Source organism: Lissotriton helveticus, chromosome 4_1 (assembly GCF_964261635.1).
Source record: "Lissotriton helveticus chromosome 4_1, aLisHel1.1, whole genome shotgun sequence".
Taxonomy (NCBI): Eukaryota; Metazoa; Chordata; class Amphibia; order Caudata; family Salamandridae; genus Lissotriton; species Lissotriton helveticus.
In genome coordinates, this window is record NC_136063.1 from 1,202,769,881 (window position 1) to 1,202,791,142 (window position 21,262).

General features: G+C 43.4%; 1 long non-coding RNA gene across 2 annotated transcripts in view; it reads right to left on the reverse strand.

Moving 5' to 3' along the window:
* The window catches only part of LOC144827471 (uncharacterized), a 123,104-nt gene that overhangs the window by 88,540 nt on the left and 13,302 nt on the right, over positions 1-21,262 (reverse strand). For both annotated transcript variants that reach the window (XR_013610204.1, XR_013610203.1), the window contains one exon: positions 16,809-16,861. This is a non-coding gene — a long non-coding RNA (uncharacterized LOC144827471). The remainder of the gene's footprint in view (positions 1-16,808; positions 16,862-21,262) is intronic.

Below are 21,262 nucleotides of genomic sequence, written 5' to 3' on the forward strand. Positions count from 1 at the left end.
CCTGTACATGCTTGCCATCCCAGAGTTCGGACTTTGTTAATTCCTCCCAAAGCCTGCTGCCAAATATAAGAGGCTCTACCCCCCAACACTCTAAAAGCCAAAATACAGGGCTGGCAAAGAAAGATTAGGACGATGGGAAGCCTTGAACCTCAATGAGATTTATGGGAAATTTGCTTTAAATCCTGCAAGAGCATCTTATTCCAATCAAGGAAAGCTTGGTTGCAAGGAAGCCCAAATGATTAACCTTATAAAAGGCCTGATGTCTGTGTGCGTGCAGAACGCACCCAAGACAGGTGTAGTCCGACATGCCTGCAGATGTAAACCTTGTGGAACAGTTGTAATGGGACCAACGAAGATGGCCAACTTGCCTCAGAAGGAGAGGATACAAACTCACAATCAGGTAGAAAGGAGCAATGATGATGATGTGAGGCTTGTTGAAGCAGAAGAGGGAGGAAAGGCCCCCTCAATGGCAAATCATGCTCCTTCATTATCAATAATTGGTACACAGAGGTGGATGGACATGGTGGTGGTATCAAATAGCTGAAGAGACATAGGGCCTGTTTATGAGTTTGAGCAGTTGCGCCGGCTCTCTGAAGGAAGTGACCCGTTTAGGGCCACTCAGGCCACTAATGACCACATCTCAGCCTTCTATACCAAATTAAGAGTTGGATAGATAGTAGAGAATACAAACCAATATCTGTTTATTAATAAACAATCAGAGTGGAGCCCAGTCTGCCCAGTCACTAGGAGTGCTGCAGAGAGGACTGAAATCGACAAGCATAAAGATACATTACGTACATTTTGTAACTGGGCTAAAACCACCCACAATGGAATTTTCCAGGAACGTGCAGCTAAGTAGTAGAATACAGAAAAAACGATTCAGCGCTCCTATCTTACACAACGTTGCATGATCCAAGGTCAATCCATATGGAGCCTGCCACCAGACACAGGGGAGAGGGCCTCTGTCTACTGAGAAAGCTATGCGCTGACATGAACAGTGTGCTCATTACTAAAACAAAACCCAAACGAAGAATCAAAACTCAGAGAGGGGCGTTTCTCGTAATTATACTAGATCAGTTTTGAACAGCTGAAAATGGCGCCCAAATAGAAAATGGCGCAGCTAATGCAAACTTACTTAGGGCAATGCGCAAACATGTACATTTCTATTCTAACAGACCCTCCTTTTAGCATGAGCTAAAACATTTTCTAAGAGCAACAAGCAGAGCAAAAATCATACATTAAGGAAAGCACAACAAGGAATAATTATGAGAATTCCCTGTCATCAACATCAGGAAGTGAAACAGTGAGGAGGGAAGAATGCAAAAAAAGCCTTCATCTATGTTCATGATATCCTCAATATCTTTCTGGATCACGATTGCGCCTTTTGTGCCACAAATTGATATTTTCTATTTGGGCACGAGTAGGGTAGTACAATAAGAACAACAAAAAGGAAGAAACTGAACAAGAATACCACAATTAACCAATACCACTATGAGATAAAAAAAAAATTCGAGAACACCAAAAAGTGACCAACTCAAATTACCACTTTCCATTCCTTTAACGTTCTCGAGTATGTCTAGGATGTGTTTAGTAATATTCTTCATCATATTTTTTATCCCGACTACGCACTGGCCGGCCGCTACCGTGCGTACACCACCACTATTAGCTAAAATAAAATCTGCATATCTGGTCTCTTTTGAACATATTCGCATACCCTCCAACTGGTGATGTCATGCAAAGCTGCTACCGTAGTATTAGACAGAATTTGCATCTTACATCCAGAATATTCCCTAGCTTTCTCACTTGTGGCCATGGAAGTGCAACCTAATGTGAAAATGGAAGGAAGGATATATCCAAAAGTGATCCCATTACTATAATTATTGACCTCAATGTTGGTCACTCCCTCACAGAATTCTTCTGGGAGAGTTCTTATAACCCAGCGTACATTAGGCTTAGCATATATACAGGGGATACCCAAAGGCAATACCATCTCAAGAGCTACATCATCTGTACTATTATGGACGTTGGAATGGGTACCTTTAGACAAGAATGAAAACCCCAGGTGTGCATAGATCGCCCCTCATGGACCACTGCTGCATATCTTGAAGTCATTCCAAGAGTGTTCGGATGCTTATCGTTCACCAGGGGGATTGAATTTTTATGTATCACTATTCCAGAACAGTTGACATACAAAGAAGTGTCAGTGCTATTCAAAATAGGGCAACAAGCAGGATAATATCAAGCCTCCCGGGTAACTATCAATTCCTTATATTGCCAACTCACCAATGTCACATTCTGTTCTTCAATATGCAAATTATCACAATATGTATTGTTACCACAACCTGGATAACCATTCCCAGTGTTCTTCTATAATACAGACAAGGTTCTGGATACCCGAAACCCAAAACTCCCTTCACTTCTGGAAATTTGCTGTGGGCGAGTATATGTATCATTTACACGTGACAATGGATTTGCAGTCCGTAAGCTAGTGACAGATTTAGTGGGGTAACAATCTGTCCCTTCTCCGAAGAATCGCTTAAAAGTTTCTAGAAATACATTACTTGCGCTGTTCTTTTATTTCCTTTCAGGGAGATATCTTACCCTTATTACGCAGAGGTATGGTTTGATCATTTTTCAAGACTCATGACACTCCACACAATAAAATTATCAGCAAAACCAACAGTACAACACATGTTATTTTCCTTTTTCGTGTCTACAACATATCATGTTGGGCAACAAAAAACATTGGTTTGCTCTTCCTCAGCAACCTTTAGACCAAAGGGATTCATACTATATAATAAAAAGGGGCCAAATAGCAAAAGATATGCAAGTTCTCAGTGTTTGTCAGAGCCTCACTGGTACAGGTTCCTATTGTCCATCAATATGTTTGCGCTCTTAAGCACAGGTGGTGGAGCTTGCTCTGTCCTAATGTTTAATGCATTCCACGTTGATACAGATGGTATACCTTTGAGGTATAATTCAGTTTTCCCTAACTAATGTTCAAACAACTAAGATAAAGTAGACAGAAAACTCTCTATCAGTTTCTGTTAATTCCGTTGGTACTGTACCTCAGTTCTGGCTACCTTACCCAGTCCATCCCTAATCTTTTTTCTCCATAGACTAAGTATCCCTCAGCCGAGGGCGCAATTTTTACCTGGTAGCCCGGGCAACCTGTGGTCAATGAACAAAGGCGCATGGATAGCTCGTGTTTCTGGGGTAACAGCCTCATTTAAAACATCCTTGTTTTCCTTATCCATTTGCGCCCAAGTTAACTGGGTGTTGCTCAAAGGCACAAAGCTGGGCACCTGCTCGCATTATGTGGCCCCTATACCGTCTTTGACCCACTGATCATATGGTAACAGCAGTGAAATCCTCCAACAGTGGGTAGCGTGGACCCAGTTCTTTCAACTAGCAGCCTTTACAGCCGTTCCTGTCACCAACAAAACCTGCTCCGGACCTTTCAAGCATGATTCAAAATATTTCTTCCTCTGGAAGTTACGAAGTAGGATATAATCACCAAGCTGGATGTCACGGCAGGGTCCCTCTAGTGTAGAAGGAAGGAACTCCCGCACCTGTTGGTGAATAGAATGTAAAATTTCTGTTAAGGGGCCAAGGTAATCAAACAACAAAGGATACTCAATATCAGAGTAGTTACAGAGAAGCGGGACAACCCAGACAGTTGCCGGGTGCACAAACACTACCTCGTAAGGAGACAATCCTGTCCTAGAATGAGCTGTTCTTGTTGACAAAAGACCTAATGGTAAAGCATCTGGCCATTTTAACTCTGTTGTCTCCTAGATGTTTGCCAGTTTCAGTTTGAGATTATCATTGTACATCTCAACCAAACCCGCTAATTGTGGATAATTGGCAGCATGACATTTTTGCTTTACATGTAAACCTTCACAAATCAATTGAATCACTCTCGCATTAAAATGACTTATGTTGTCACTCCAGACAATTTGTGGCAAGCCGCAACGAGGTAAGAACTCCTTAAGGAGTACCTTCGCAGTCGTAATGGCTGTGTTATCTTTGGTGGGGTAAGCCTCAACCCATTTCCTGAATGCACATACAACTGCCGACTCATACTTAAGATTGTTACATCTCTCCAATTCAATATGATCGATTTGTAGCACTTCAAAAAGAAAAAGTGGGTGGTGCAAAATTACCAGGTGGTGTCGGGGTACCCTTCCCTGGATTATGCATCATGCAAACCATACAGTACTTTACTAGATGAACAGCTGTCTTGGAAATAGTGTCATTCTGCCATACAGTGGCTAACAATTTACAAATGTGTGTTGCGCTAATATGAGCTGGACCATGTGCCATAGTAACAATGGGAAGAACATATGCATCTGGCAACATCCACCTCTGTTTCTTTGATTTATCTATCCAACATCCTTCCTCATTTAACTGTGCTGTACTCTCCTGTCATACAGCTAATTCTTTTATTGTGGCTTCACTTTGTATCTCCTTTACACTCTCGAGAGTATTTTCAAATATAACAACTTAAGGAACCCACCTAGCTGGACCTGCTACGAACATGCGTTTCATCTTTGTTCCGGCCGTTTCCTTAGCTGTCTGATCTGCAAAAGCATTTCTTCTACCCACATCATTTTTAAACTTCCTGTGGGCACTACACTTAATTATGGCCAATTTCCTGGGAGAGTTAAAGCAGACAAAAACCTCAATATGAGGCGCCCATGCCGAATCTTGGTGCCATGAGAGATAATTAACCCTTTCTCTGCCCAAATCCATCCAAAATTATGGTCAACCCCATCTACGTACTGGCTGTCAGTATAAATATTGACAACCGGCCCTTCACACAATTCGCAAGCTTGAATAAGGGCAGCAAGCTCAGCAGCCTGGGCCGACTGCCACCACTGTGCGCAATGTAGTAATAGGGTAAGCTGCAGTGGGGGTGCCATCTGTTAGTTTACCAAAACAAGAGCCATCAACATATAGTTCTCCTTGAGGGTCAGATAAGGGAACATCAGTCAGGTCTACCCATCCCTTTGTCTCTTCTTCTGTCCGGAAGATACAATCATGTTTGTCAGCTGCATCATTCTCGGAAGGTAGGGGTAGTAATGTGGCTGGGTTTGGAGTAGAACATCTCTTAATAGTAATATGCTCACCAAACAATGTCAATTTGTAGCCAGTAAGACGTGCACTGGTGAGGTGCTGTGTCTTAGTCTTATTGAAAAGGGTATCCACAGCATGGGGTACCATAACTGTGAGGTCAGGATCAAGTATGAGACCAGCCAATTTCCGATCAAAGCGGCCACAGCTGTGACCGCTCTCATACAATTCAGGAGGGTTCTTGCAACAGGATCAAGCACAGCAGAAAAATTAGCACAGGGCCTTTGCTTATCCCCAAACGTTTGTGTTAAGACAGAAAGCGTGCAACCAGCCATTTTGTGGACATGGAGCACAAACGAGTTACTATAGTCAGCTATACCAGCACTGGAGCCAAATAAAGCGTAGTTTTCAATTGCTCAAAAGACTGCTGGCATTCAGGCATCCAAAGGCAAAGGCTCATGCACGGCTTTTGTTGTTAATGCAAGCAAAGGTTTCATTACTAGCGAGTAATTAGGTATTCACTGGCGACAGTAGGAAGTGATATCTATAAATTCATGCACTTCTTTTTGAGTTTGTGGAATGGGCATTTTACCAATGGTACTAATGGGTCAGGGGTCAGCCTTCAACCCTCCTGTGGAAATAGGTGACCTAAATTGGTGACCTCCTGTCGACAATACTGAAATTTGGAAAGGGAATCTTTATGTCCATGGTGAGCCAAATGCAGTAACAATTTCACTGTACTGTCTTTGCAACCTTGTTCTGTATCAAAAGCAATGAGTAGGTCATGAACATACTGAGCTAATACATTACATGGAGGAAGCAATAGTGAATCCAGCTGTCTTCTTAACGCTGACTATAAATACTAGAACTCTCTGTATAGCTCTGAGAATTACTAAAGAATCTAAAGCATCTACCAGCCATTGTGAACCCAAACAAATACCTACTGTCGGGATGAAAAGGAATACTAAAGAAAGCAATTTTCAAGTAAATGACAGAAAAGAATTGAGCTTTAGAAGGAATCATTGTCAAAAGCGTAGTAATATCAGGAACTACCGGGAACTCTGGACTGACTATTTTATTAACCTCGTGCACATCAGTCATAAAATTATAAACATTGTCAGTATCCTAAGAAGAGCCGGAGGGTGTCGTTTTAAGAATCAGAAGAAAAGGACTATTACAAATGTTGGCACACGTTTCTTCAACTACTCCCTTTTGTATCAATTCCTGAATATTCTGGAGAAGAGCCTGTTCTCCTGCATTCAGTATCTCATACTGAGGGATGTAAGGAAAAACAGCATGATCTTTAACCTGTATAGAAACTGGTGGTATATGCAACAGCCCTACAACCGTGTCACCCGTGGCCCATGGACTGGGTGGTACTTCAGCAAATTCAACAGGGAGGGGTGCATCCTGAGACAAACACTGTTTAGTATTCACATCCCGTCCCATAGTAATATAGATGCCCACAGGAGAACAATACATAGTAGCATGCAACTTCTTTAACAAATCTAGGCCCATTAAAATTTCGCCACAAATGGATGGCAACAAAAATGGAGATTTCACACTGAAAGGTCCAACAGTCAATGTAAGGGGGTGTGAGATGGGGCTGACAACCGGTACACCTGAAAGATCTACTGAAACATTATTGTGGCCAGACAGGGCCATCCCAGGGACCATATGTTGAGAAACAAAAATCTTTGTCGCACCTGTATCTACCAAAAATTCCTTAGTCGATCCTTGCAAATCCGCTGGGATATAAGGACCATGCTAATCTACAGGTATCTGTATTGGTCCCTCAACCTGTCCCTGGCTGTCTTAGCTATAAGACATAGCCATCACCTCATCCATTTTGTAACATTATGATATACTGTCTGTCCCTGGGGTGATCAAAATAATAATTATCAGAGCGACCCTGTGAAACCACGGCATTCTGAGCTCTATCAGTTCCACGGCCTTTCCCACCGGAACCTCGCCCTTTAGGAGACGCAACCTTCTGTAAGAACACAGGGCACTGGCTGCACCAATGACCTTCGTTAAAATATGCACGCTGATTCGGCCGAAATGGTGTCATGTAAGGCTGCCTGAGGGTACTTGAAAGCTGTCTGGAAGGACCACCTCATCCCCTATGATTGCCCCTAAAGGCTTGCTGCAACAAAACCTTCATCTTTAGATCCTTATGTTTTTTAACAGTCTTATCTTTCTCTTCCTGATCTCAATGTTCATAATATTGGGCCACATTCAAAATAACAGAGGAGGAATACGTACACCAAGTACTTTGACACTTGCAAACACGTCAATATCTCACCAAGAAGATTAGTAACAAAACTGTCCACAAACAAATGGACTCCCCCTTCAGTGGACATGTCCTTTCCACTGTAATCCAGAGATGTATATTCAAACCAAGTAACAGAGTCAGAGACACTCTCATCCTTCTTCTGTCGACAAGCCTTCAACCTATCCTAACTAACATTCTTAGGTGGAAAAAGAGTGTGCATGTAAGTAATAATATGACCAGGCAAAGCAAGTATCTCTGCACAGGGCTTATCTCCTCACTTTCTTTCCTGATCCCATCCCTTAATCACATTCAATGCACCACCTGATTCTGCAATATGGTCTTGAGCATGCACCTGCCGCCAAATGTCAACCGGAACAAGAAGACCAAAAAACATTTCAACATCAGCAAAAGTCATTACAGTAGAAGAAGCAGCCTCTGTTAATTCCTTATAATAAGCATTGGGAATGTTCCTAGGGTCGGACAGGGTAGCCTTAAGGGGCAAAATCTCACTCATTTTCTACAGAGTTTAGACCCATTGTTCCTGGAAGCGAGCAGCTATCGCTGCTCTAGTGACAGTGCCAAGCTGATCCGTTAACACAGGAATTTCTGGTGATATATTAGATGAACCACATGCTCAGGGAACTGAGTAATGGTAGTGGGCCTCTTTTCAAACAATTGAACTCAATAGGAAACTATGGTATTGATATTTGTGAGTACCTGTCCTGGGGCTAACTCAACAACATAAACACGATCTTTTATATTAAATAACACTTGTGGAGCCTCAATTTGAATATGTGTGCACCAGAGATTGATCAATGTAGCAGACATATACTGGAGAACATGCTGCTGTAGAAAAGGCTCACACTCACACTGCCTGCCAAATATCTTCAGCACTATAAACCGGATTAGTAGCCCACTTCATAGCCTGTCGGACTAACACCTCCTTCTCATCATTCTCTACTCTAGAATGGTTAAACGGACCCATCCGTTCCCTGAATGTTGTCCAGTCTCTATCCTCAAACCCAGGTACTGGCATCTCAGCATTCAAGGATATCAGAGGATGAAAAACCAGAAGTAATGGGTACAATTGTTGCTGGTGCTTGCACCGGAGGAGAAAGAACAGAAGATACAGGAGTTAAAACAGTAGATGTACTGGGAGTCACAGTTGTCAAAGATGGCAAGGACAAAGAAGGAGCAGGAGGTGCCGTAGCCAAAGCTGACGACACAACAGCCGTAGATATGGAAACAGCGGGAGCAGATGAAATAGGCTGTTGTGACTGTAAGGGAACAGCGGGATATATCCTCTGCTGAGCATAAGGAGGCGGAGGTCGAGTGTCTAACAGCTCCTCCACACAAGTATAATTTTCCTCTTTAGTCAAAAAGGGTTTATCAATGTGTAGATTATATCTCTTATCTTCACATTCATCCCCTTACTCCTGTTTTCCTCTATCATATGATATAGCTTTCTGTGTCACTGTTTACATTGTCCCCTTCCGTGCATGTCTTTCCATCTTTAACCATCTGTCTAGTCTCCTTCTGCCAAGTTTGAAGAGAACCAAACATCGACTGCCTACTCCGTACCTTAAACATCTGTTCCTATAAAAACTCAATCTCCTGTTCATCAAAAGTGCTAGTCAATGGCCACTGCAACTCGGCATTGTCCCTCGTATATTTGTGCCATAATGTACTAAATTTGACTCTGATCGTGGCTGTGGACCCTTGAGTGCTAAAGGTCTTTGCTGGACTGAACCTACTTTTCGCCGCACCCGCTGTGCGGGTGCCGCTTCAGAGGTAGAAACACCGGGGATTGTGTCAGCACTGCGGGCGCGCTGTGTCTCTGGGCGTTGGAAGGAGGCATTGACGGCGAGTGTGAGCGCTGCAGGGACTCCGACATCCAGGAGTCCCTGCGTGACCTCTAGAACCTGGTCAGCGCTCCCCAGGCCGGACCCGCCCACCACGCTCACTACATAATTGACACAAGACCCCGCGGCGCGGGAGCGCCGGGCGAAGCCCGGGCAAAGGGCGGGACGTCTGTGGCCGTCCGTGGACGACTGTGGCTGGGCCAGGCCCACTCTTTTGCTCCTTAGCACCACATTCTTCATCGACGAAATGTCTGCTAGTGCCACAGGTACGAGCCCCGAACAGATTACTAATGACAAGGCGGGGGGTTGCCGCTTAAGGGTACCTTGGATAACTACTTCACCAAGGTCCTATTTGACCTAGAGAAGGAGACTACGCTAGCAGAACGAAGGGCGGAGCGTCGTCGTTCTGTAGAAAATATGAAACTCAAAAATTTTATAGATCCCATGCGAAATGTCTCTCTTCTTAATGGAGGCAATCTCTGCGAAACTGAAGATCTCACCCTACTAGAGAGTGTTCCGCTTTTGCTACGTGACTGTACCCCTGTACCATGTGCCTCTATGGGGCAGACTCCGAGTCCCATTTCCCTTGCTAGTCCTATTAGCCTAACACAGGACACGGTCATAACAAATCGTCCATCTGACAAAATCAAATGTAATAAGAAAAGGAGACCATATATGCCCAAAATCCAGGGGCCTCCACCCAGCAAGAGAAGACGAAAAGAGGGGGCAATCCAAAAATCTCTGATAAGTCACTCAGATTTTGGCAAGTCTCACAAACCAGGCATTCCAGCAAAACAGGTGCCAGTAGCCCCTGACGATAGACCGATAAACCTGTTAACACAACATACACTCTTACACACTGGGATGGACATCAGCATTAGTATACCCACCGACGCCCCCACAGAATCCATACTGAAACCAGCCTACACTAGTGTTTCACTAGACAGTATGGAATATCTAATTAGATCTCTTATTCTACCTATTATAGAAAGACTAAAATTACTAGAGAAGCGTCTAGAGGAAATGGAGTTGGGCGAAAGGAGGAAAGATAATCTACCTGAGGCTTCAGTGAGAGAGGCAGTGCCACCCCCAAACCCGGTTACATTAGCTACGCCAAACGTCCCGAAAGTTTCTTTTAAATCTACCATTGTAAACCGAAACCTCCTAAAATAACAAGCACCATCCAAAATAAGCCACCCCCTCCAAAACAGACTAAAAAACCAGCTGCAGTCCCTACGGAAAAGGTACTCGTGGGGAAAATACAAGATGAAAGGAGAGGCACAAAATACATAGGAGTTCCAAAGAATAGGGGACCACTAGCAGAACTCCCACCAGAAGCTGTGCCATATGTGGTCATTTTGACAGGGGTTCCGGTATTGGCAGACGGCAAAAGGGAAGGATTTCCACAGCTTAAGAATAAAATTATGCACTGGTTCAGATTATACAGACCAATTACGAGTAACGCTAATGGCGAAATAGTCCACGTTCGCCGACTACCATGGCTGGGCAGTAGAAGCAAGGATATTGAGGGAGATGTAGTTGTAGTTAATTTCAGAGATTCACGAGTGGTCAACTACATACTGAACTGGTCGGGAGGGAATGGTAGCAATGTCATTATCCCCCGTCCCTTGACCTACTTCTATCCTAGATCCCAGGTGTTTGCTCCGAATCATATGAGCAGACAAACAAACATCCATACTCTTTTTCCAACCCCATTTAATACCGGGCATCCGACACACACACAATATCAAATGCCAGCACCCGATCCTTATGGGTGGAATACTGTTCCCTTCAGTGCAAATACAAATTTTAATAGAAATATGGATATCTGAGGCCCTTTACTCCCCTGGAGACATTCAATAGATTTGATGTCTTCAATGGAATGGAAGATTGCGACTCAAGTTTACAGACCTGGTGGGGCATGGGTGGTCAATCCCCTGCCATTAACTTACAAAATGTAGCCCGTGGGGTTTTAGAAGATACCACTTTGCATTTTACATTTCACCAATCCTTGGCGCAAGAACAGACACTTAGACATATTCACAACGAATCAGTACTTACCAAACCTAGTAGTGTGAATACTGCTCCAAAAACGACTGCATTGGGGGGAACTTCGGTGCTATTAAAAGATAACACTAGAACATACCCTCCTATAGCTGGTAGTGGGGCATTGATGGAAGATAGGACAATTCCTGGGCCGACGCCCCTCAATTATAAAATGAAGATTTTGGGTCGGCCAGTTGAAGTAGATATAGGTTTAAAAATTAGCTCACAGAGCAATATCCCCACCGAACCCAGTAACATACTTCGGAATTCAGACTATCAAGGGGATGCACAAGTACAGAATGACCTGGCCCCTAGAGATCTGGTAAATGACCAGGCTGGCCATCATCTGATGTCCTGGAACATAGCCGGACTCAGGAATAAAATAGCTTCTTATGATTGGCTAAATTTTATTGACAACTATAGCATAATTTTAATGCAGGAAACTTGGGCAACGGAAACTTACCACTGTCTGGGTTATCTACATTTTTCCATACCTGCAACCCACTCACAGAGGGGAAGGCCCATGGGGGGCCTGACCACTTGGGTCAAACAAGATGCTAGGTATACCACGGCGTACTTAGATTCTAATTCTGAGGATATTCTAATTGTTAAGCTCCAATCGTCTGAGTTTGGGGACCTCTTATTATTTAATGTATATGCAAGGGGCATCCCGGGGGGCAAACCCACCGAGACTGTCAAACAACTGGGTCAGTGCATAAATTTACACAGGGGAAAAGCTAATATAATGATAGGAGGTGATTTTAATTGCTCCTTCGAGCCCCTGGATCTATATGATATTGACCTTACAGAGGCAGAGGATGATAGCTGGCAAATTCCTCCACTGAACATACCACCTATAAAGAAGTGGACCCAAGCAGCTATCCAGCTCAAGACCTTTAGTCTTGAGCATGGATTAAGAGCACTAAATGGTAGAACCAAAGGGGACAAGGACGGGAGTCCAACATTTAATAATGGCATTCGCTCAAGTAGGATTGACTATATTTTTGTCAACCTGGAATCATGGTCAACCATTTTAGACATGAATATTATTAAAAGAATTGAGAGCGATCACAACCCTCTTAGCTTAGAGTTTCAGCTTTTTAAAATAGGAGTTCCTAATACAGATACATCCATTGAAATAGTCCTTGCAAATGATACAAGAAGGTTAAAATGGGCAGAATGCATTGATAATTACCAATGCATTCCTGAAATGGAAGAAATGGTGTCTAGTGCAACCAGCGAGCTACAGTGTTGCATGTCTAGCAATGAGTTTATGACCAGGGTGGTCCCTATTCACACAACCCTCTTTTTAAACCTTAGCAAATTTTTTATAAAGGAAAAAAGTGCCTGTCCACGTAAAAATAGGAAGCAACAGGAATCATGGTATGGCAAAAGCTGTAGAGTTGCATATAAATCTCTAGCAATGGCCGTGAAATCAAAGGATAAGCTCCAAATACGCGATGCGAGGAGTCACTACAAAATGACCCAGCAGGAAGCGAAAAAATGTTGGGACAATAAATACTGGGAAGAGCTATATGAGGCATGTAAGGCTAGAAACATGACAGGATTCTGCAATTTAGTGAAATGGGGGAAGGGTTCCCATAAGTCACACCCAGTTAATTCTGTCCCACCCGAATTATGGGTTTCACACTTTAAATCTCAATTTGCAAACCCTCTTCGGGCGAGTGGGGACAGTCTGGACCCTATCACAAATTATGTAGTCACTACTCCGCTAGTGTTCAGTCGGAGTGACATTGAACACGCCTTAAACACCATCCCGAGACGAAGAGCCCTGGGTCCAGATGTGATTCCGGCAGATCTTTTTCTCCATTCTAGAGAGGTATGGGTGCAGTATATACAGCTGCTGGCTAATGCAATTTCCAGGGGCTCCCCGATACCAGATGTCTGGAGAGGAGCTGAAATTATCCCAATTTTTAAAAAAGGGGATCGAGCAGATCCTGCAAATTACAGGCCAATTAGCCTAATTGCATGTATCCAGAAGGTGGTGGCAAGGCTTATATTACATAGGATCCAGAACTGGGTTGACGATTCTGGGGTCATGTCCCCACTACAGGCAGGCTTTCGCCCTTTTACCAGTACCGTGGACCAAGTTTTTAGATTTTCCAACATATACTGGAAATGGGTTATCCTTGGGGGAGGCACTCTTTAGGCAGCCTTTGTCGATTTGAAATCGGCATTCAACTTAGTTCCACGTTCAAGGCTGTGGCGAGTGCTTCATGATCAAGGCATGCCACTAGAACTCCTCACCCTCCTAATCAAATTTCATAAAAACAACTACGCACAGGTGAGGTGGGGCAACCATGGTCAGGTCACAGACAAATTTGATACAGAAAGGGGAGTTAGACAAGGGTGCGTCTTAGCACCAACCCTGTTTACGCTATACATAAACAGGGTTACTGAATATTTCAGGGAGGTTCATACAGATGCACCCAAAAAAAATGGCATCCCCATACCCCTGTTAATGTTTGCAGACGACACCCTACTAATCTCCAAAACACAAGAAGGGCTTCAAAAAGCAATAGGCTGTTTTGAGGCTTTCTGCAAAGACCATGGTCTAATCATAAATGTGTCTAAAACCAAATTCATGGTAATGCATAGACACAAGAAAGTGAGGGGCACAGTTTTTATGAATGGCGAGCTTCTAGAACAGGCAGATTGCTTTAGCTATTTGGGCATCACACTGGGATCTAGGATGGAATGGAAGCCTCACATGACTTATCTAATTGCAAAACATGCACAGCTAGCAGGTGCCATTTTGAGAGAAATAAGATCATCAGCTACTCAACCAATAGCCCCAGCTCTGAAAATATATGATACGAAAGTCAGGGCTTCAATGTTATATGGGGCGGAACTATGGGGGGTCACTGATGTTTCTGCTCTGACAAAAGCGCAAAACAAATTTTTACGATGTATAACTAAACTTTCCAAATCAACACCACTGACACCGCTGTACATCGATTTGGGATGTCAGAAATTTCAGGACATAGCTAGCTTCCGATCGGTTGCATATTGGAGAAGGCTCTGGGTTACGCCCGAATTAACCCACTATGCTTCAGCGCTCCTAGAAACCAGGAATATGGACAAAGGGGGTACAATATCATGGTTCAAACAGGTCAAATCGCAGTATAAAGCCTTGGGAATGGAGCAGCAATGGGAAAAACCAACAGAAAACATTTTCCCATCACGGTAAGCCGTAAAGGAGATGTATTGGGCTAACATCACCCAAAGGGAATTCCAAACACACACTGATGCATCACTAACCAAGGCTTTTCTGGAACTTAAACATATCCCTGCATACGAGAGATACTGGGACCTCATTACCATCCCCACTGACAGGAAACTTTTTCACCAATATAGGGTAGGAACTCTTCCTATCAACTCATTTACAAGCAAATGGTCAAGTAATAAGAACGACCAATGTCCGTTTTGTACAGGTCAATCTGAAACTTTGGCCCATGTTCTGTTCATATGTCCACTATATAAAGCTCCCCGCCATAAATGGATCAAATCAATTTGTTTACAAAAAGGTATTCTTAGTGGTACCGTAGCACTTAGGATCCTAAGAACAGACTGCTCCGACAGTATGGTTATTGCACTTGCAAAGTTCTTAAAGTGGATGTTGACTATACTCAGAGATAAACTGAAGTTGATATAGACTGCAGAGACTTAATCTGACCTCTCGTAGATGGCAATAGTTCTTAATTTTGTAATCAATTCTATTTTAATTGTCTTATAAAAATTTTAGGAAAAAGCATATTTATTTTTTTAAATCAATTGTGTCTGGATTACCCTGTACCAAATTATTACTGAATAGTTAACCCATGATCTCTCAAGGACATTTGGATGTATTAAGTATGAAACATTGTTTTTAATACTTGTTTGTTTTATTGTATTGTCTTTTATGACTTGTGTCGAAATAAAGACTTAATGAAATGAAATACTAAATTTAATAGGCCCCAGGCCATCTTTCACATACATATCAAAATTAGGGCTGCCTTCAGGAGGCACAGATGGAGCTTCTTCCAATCGAGCATCTGTAGAACAACAACGGCAATACAAATTCCAAATTTTGCAAAAACAAGGCATTTTGAAAAGGAAAACAAGTTTATTGCTTTTAACTGGCAAAGTAGTTGCAAGTACTTTTCATCAAGACAGTCCTTAGACCGTCCCAAACTCAAACCCAAATGGTACCATATACGCTATGAACCAAAACAAACTCACCTGATATCAGTAGCATAAACGAACCAGTTCTCCACTGCCGCCTCGTCAGACCATACGATCTGATCAAGGATTTCACCGTGCAGGACTCCAGTCAGGATGACCAATGGGCGAGGCACCGCCTGGCAGGACTAAAGGGGCAGCTGTGAGCAATAGAAACTCTTTGTTCAGGGATCCTTGAGCCTTCAGTCTGACCTGACGATGTCCTCAACCTCCCCCCCATCTGCGGAAAGGGGGGTGGATCAAACGCCCAAAGGAGTACCTGTTTGGACTCCAACTGAAAGAAGTGACCCGTTTAGGGCCACTCGGATCACTAATGACCACCTCTCAGCCTTTCATACCAAATGAAGAGTCGGTTCAACAGTAGAGAATACAAACCAATATCTGTTTATTAATATACACTCAGAGCAGAGCCCATTCTTCCCAGTCTCTAGGAGTGCTGCAGAGAGGACTGAAATCGACAAGCATAAAGATACATTATGTACATTTTGTAACTAGGCTAAAATATGCCCAGAGTGGCATTTTCCAGGCAGGTACAGCTAAACAGTGAAATACAGAAAAAACGATTCAGCGCTCCTATCTTATACAATGTCAGGACTCCACAATTACAAGTCGGGGCGACAGAGCAGGGAGAACGTAGCAATGACCAGACCGGCAGTATTCGATTGACCTGGTCCGATCTGACTCGAAGATGGTGCCTGAACAGGCCGCCAGAGTCAGGTCGGGGTTAGCGTTCTAGTCTGCTGCCGCTCTACTGTACTCTAGGTGAGGCGCGCGCAGCTGACAAGCCGCGCACTTCACCGAGAGCCCGACCGAGTACAGTAGTGCTCGCCTGAGTTCCTGTAATCCCAGTCAGAATTTATAGTTAGGGCGATTATAGTTTTAAGGTAGGAGGAAACGAAAGGAGTCAGTGTAATTATACATTAGGCATAATCGTTCGTGAAGAAAACGAAGTGGCATTTTCTGAGGAGTTTTGAAGTCCCTGTGAAGACGCGTCTGCTGACGGTCATTCGTGAGGAAGAGGAGCAGAACTATAAGCTAAGTGTCAAATCTGAGAATTAAGGAAGAAAATGTATAACTGAGGAAACGTTATAAATGAGAGCTAACAGATACGGTGAATGTAATGTATCCTAGTCAGAGTCAGTGAAGGATAATTAACAACGTAAATTCTAAAGGCGCATTATATCTCAGTCAGAGTCCGCATAGATAAAGATAAACGACGGTTAAAGAGGATAACAGTATTGTGCTTACCAATAGAAGATAAGTCGAAGCTTAGAGGAAGATTAAGGTACCAGGAAAATAAAACTTACCGAGTAAGAGTCTTTTTCAGCTAAGGCATCCAGAGTAGCTCCCACTAGTCAACCTACAGGAAGAGGACAAGAACGCACGTATTAAAAGACAGCGTAATAAGAGAAAAGGAAACGCATCAAGCACATCAGACAAAACACAGCAAGAAATAAACAGGAGATACCAATAAAAGAAATATTCGCAAGAATATGAGAATGTAAGTGAAATAAATAGGGAGGGGTTTAGGGAAAACAAATAATAAGTTCCTGTGCCTTAAAAGTATTTCTAACCTTACAGACAGACATCTCAACCTAGAACCTATACCATAGAAGATGTCCTAAAAGAAGAAACGTTAAGAGAAAGAATAGAAGAGAAGCAGAGTACTGAAGGCTTAGGGTAAGCGAAGGTACAGATTAAGCTCTAGAAAACGGGTAGTGTAGTGTAGTAAGGAACTCATGATATTCTAACTCATTTCCCCACAGGTTATCTCGAGTAAATAGAAGTCTGCTGGACGGACTAACGAGGAACCCATCAGGACGGCCTCTTCTCTCTTTCTCTCTTTTATTATTTTATCCAATATCCCCCTTCCCTTAGAATAGCCTCACCAGAGACTTGTGACCTCAAGCTCTGGGTTGCTGTTTTGAGTGGAGTTGGGAATTAGCATCTCTGTTCCTGTGTAACCCGGAGTGATACAGGATCTGACAGAGTGAAGTGCCCAAGTTGCAATTTACACCCGAACAGAGATGGCAGGGGAATTAGACTTGCAAGGTTTAGGAACTATCCTGGATACCATACAAAAGGAGTTGAGCGCAGTTAGGGAGGAGAATCAGAACCTTAGAATGGAAATAGTGAATTCAAGAAAAGAGACCGCGGAATTGGCACAAAGGGTTAGACAACCTTTTGGGTCAAGTCCAGGTACTCAAACCCCATTGGTAGAAGGGGCAAGTAGAACAACAACTCAAGTGATCCACTCATTATCACCCGTCATTCCTTTAGCAGCTCCCGAACGCTTTAGTGGCGATCCACAAAAGGCCCAGATATTTATCACCCAATGCTCGTTACATTTCCTGTGCCGTCCATCTATTTTCCCTGACGCGCAGTCTCGAGTAGCATTTGTTTTGTCGTATTTGAGTGGAGAGGCAGCTTCTTGGTCTTTGCCTTTAATAACGAAGAATGATCCAATACTAAGAGATTACGAGAACTTTAAGGAAGAGTTCCTTTGTATATTTGACAGACGGCGAATATCTCAAGCAGTTGACAATGAGTTGTTAGATCTGAGACAGGGGAATCGTGATGTGGTCTCGTATCTAGCCCAATTCAACAAGCTCGTGGTGGAGACGAACTGGCCAGAGAGCAAGAGGGCAGCCGTCTTTTATCGTGGTTTGAAGGACGAACTGAAAGATGTTCTGGCGGGAATACCAAACCGACCCACGGAGATCTCTGCATTAGTAGATTTGGTTTTAGAAATCGACTTTCGTCAAGGGGAAAGAAAAGGAGAAAAGAAGAAAGATTACAGAGTAGTGACGCCAAGGTTTGACCGAGTAAGATCGGAAGGAAGTCGGAGTTATGAGACACCACAGGGCGTCGAACCAATGCAGATTGGAACTACCCGTGGTCCTCTCACTAAGGAGGAAAAAGAAAAACGAAGAACCAGCAATCTTAGTATGTATTGCGGATCTGGAGGCCATTTTGTACGAAATTGTCCGAAGAAACCCAAGACAAACTTCAAGCCGAAGGAAAACTAGCAGCACCATCTGTTGGAGGAGTTGGACAGGTGGATGCAGTTTTAGATCAAACTCCAAGAGAGCATAGAGTGGCAAATACTCTACAATCAGCGTCTCCCCATTTAATTCTATCCATGGAAATCAGGTTTCGACAAGTAACATTGATGGAGGTCTCAGTAATGATTGACTCAGGAGCCACTGGGAACTTTTGCGACCTGAAATTTGCGAGCAGAGTGGGAATCAAAGCCATCCAGAAATCGAGAAGTGAACCTGTCAGAGCAGTAGATGGCACCAATTTATCTTCAGGTCCGATAGTCAGTCACACGGAGTTAATACAGTTGATTTCAAATGAGGGGCATGAGGAGAAAATTCAGTTTAATTTAATTGATGCCCCCCAATTTCAATTAATCTTAGGACTCCCATGGCTCACCGAACATAACCCGAGCATTGACTGGAGTACAAGAACCGTGGAGATGGAGTCAAGTTACTGCTTAGAGAATTGCTTTGGAAAATCAAAGACAGAACCAGAGGAAAATCCTGCACATTTGTTATGCCAAATCAAAAGATCAATCTGTTCAATCCAAATACAAGAAATACCAGAGGAATACCAAGAGTTTGAGGATGTCTTCAATGAAGTAGAAGCGGAACAGCTACCACCGCACCGCCCTTATGATTGTAAGATAGAGTTGGAACCAGGTTCAAATCTGCCCTGTAGTCGAGTCTATGCGCTTACAGAGAAGGAGCATCGCCATCTAAGAGAGTACTTGGATAAGTACTTAGCGAATGGTTTCATCCGTCCTTCGCAGTCCCCCGTCTCCTCGCCTCTGTTCTTCGTGCCAAAGAAGGAAGGAGACCTGAGGACTTGCATTGACTACAGAGCGATTAATAAGATCACGAAGAAAAACCGTTATCCTCTACCATTGATATCAGTCCTGCTAGATCAAGTAAAAGGAGCAAAGATCTACACTAAATTGGATTTGAGAGGGGCCTATCATCTGGTGAGGATGAAAGAGGGAGACAAATGGAAAACGGCTTTTCGGACGAGATTCGGCCTGTTTGAATATCAGGTCATGCCCTATGGTTTATGCAACGCTCCAGCTGCCTTTCAACACTTCATAAACGATGTGCTGAAGGAGTTCATCGATCAGTGTGCCATCGTGTATATCGACGACATCCTTATTTACTCAGGGGATGAAGGGAGTCATCAGGATCAGGTCAGAGGGGTCTTGCAAAAACTAAGAGAAAACAGACTGTTTGTCAAGCTAGAAAAATGTGCCTTCGGTGTATCCCAAGTTGAATTCCTAGGTTTTGTAATTTCTCCTACGGGGATACTAATGGACCAGAAGAAAATCGAAGCAGTAATCAACTGGAAATCCCCAGAGAGTGTTAAAGAGGTGCAAAGTTTTATTGGATTTGCAAACTTCTATCGGAGATTCATTAGTGAGTTTTCACATAAGATCTTACCACTCACTCGACTGTTAAAGAAAGGAACTAAATTCGAATGGACCACTGTGGCGGAAGAGGCCTTTCAATCCTTGAAGGAAAGTTTCACGTCAGCACCAATTCTACAACATGCAGACCCGGCTGAAGCTTTCTACGTGGAGAAAGATGCATCAGACCAGGCTGTTGGAGGGGTCCTATCACAGAGAAGTAAAGTAACTGGGCAACTACATCCAGTGGCTTATAGATCCAGGAAGTTGAACCCGGCCGAAGTCAACTATACGATCACGGAAAAGGAGTTATTGGCAATAAAGGATGCATTTAGAGATTGGAGACATCACCTGATGGGTGCACAACACCAAGTCACGGTGTATACAGATCATAGAAATTTGAAATTCCTGAAAACAGCTAGAACTCTAACCCCCAGACAATTACGATGGTCACTGTATTTTGCGGAATACGATTTCATCATCACCTATCGACCAGGAGCCCAGAATGGAAAAGCAGATGCACTCTCCAGAATTGACACCGAGAATCATAAGACACCGATAAGAGACCAATCAATAATTCCAGAGGAAAGAATCATCGGAGCTACCACTTCAATACATTTGGAGAATGGTATTTTGGAGGCAATGAATGACAGGGCCATGGAGGATTGGGCGAGAAAAGAAGGAGGAGAAATTCATCATCGATTGCCGTATTATCAAGGGGCTCTGTATATTCCAACCAAAGAACTACAAGAACAGATTATGAAGGAATGTCATGATGCAAAATTGGCTGGACATAAAGGTGAGGCAAAGACCAAGGACTTGATCCAGCGTCATTATTGGTGGCCAGAAATGTCAAAGGACATAGAGCAGTACGTCAAAACTTGCGAGATATGCGCTCAGGGAAAATCAGAAAGACAGGCTCCAAAAGGGCTACTTATGCCTTTGCCAACTCCACCCTATCCCTGGCACACAGTTACACTAGACCTCATCACGGATTTACCTCTTAGTCAGGGTTTTAACACTATATTAGTAGTGGTGGATTCCTTTTCAAAAATGGTTCATTTTACCGCTCTGAAAGGAGTGCCAACGGCAAAGCAGTTGGAGGCTCATTTCAGCGCTCAGATTGTAAAGATCCACGGGATTCCAAGGGTGGTAATAACTGACAGGGGCCCGCAGTTCATTTCCCATTTTTGGAAGTCATTCATGGAAGGGTTGGGCACAGAAGTCCGTTTTTCCACCAGCTATCACCCAGAGACTGATGGTCAGACAGAGAGAGTGAACCAAGAACTGGAACAGTATCTGAGATTGTTTCTTTTGAAACAA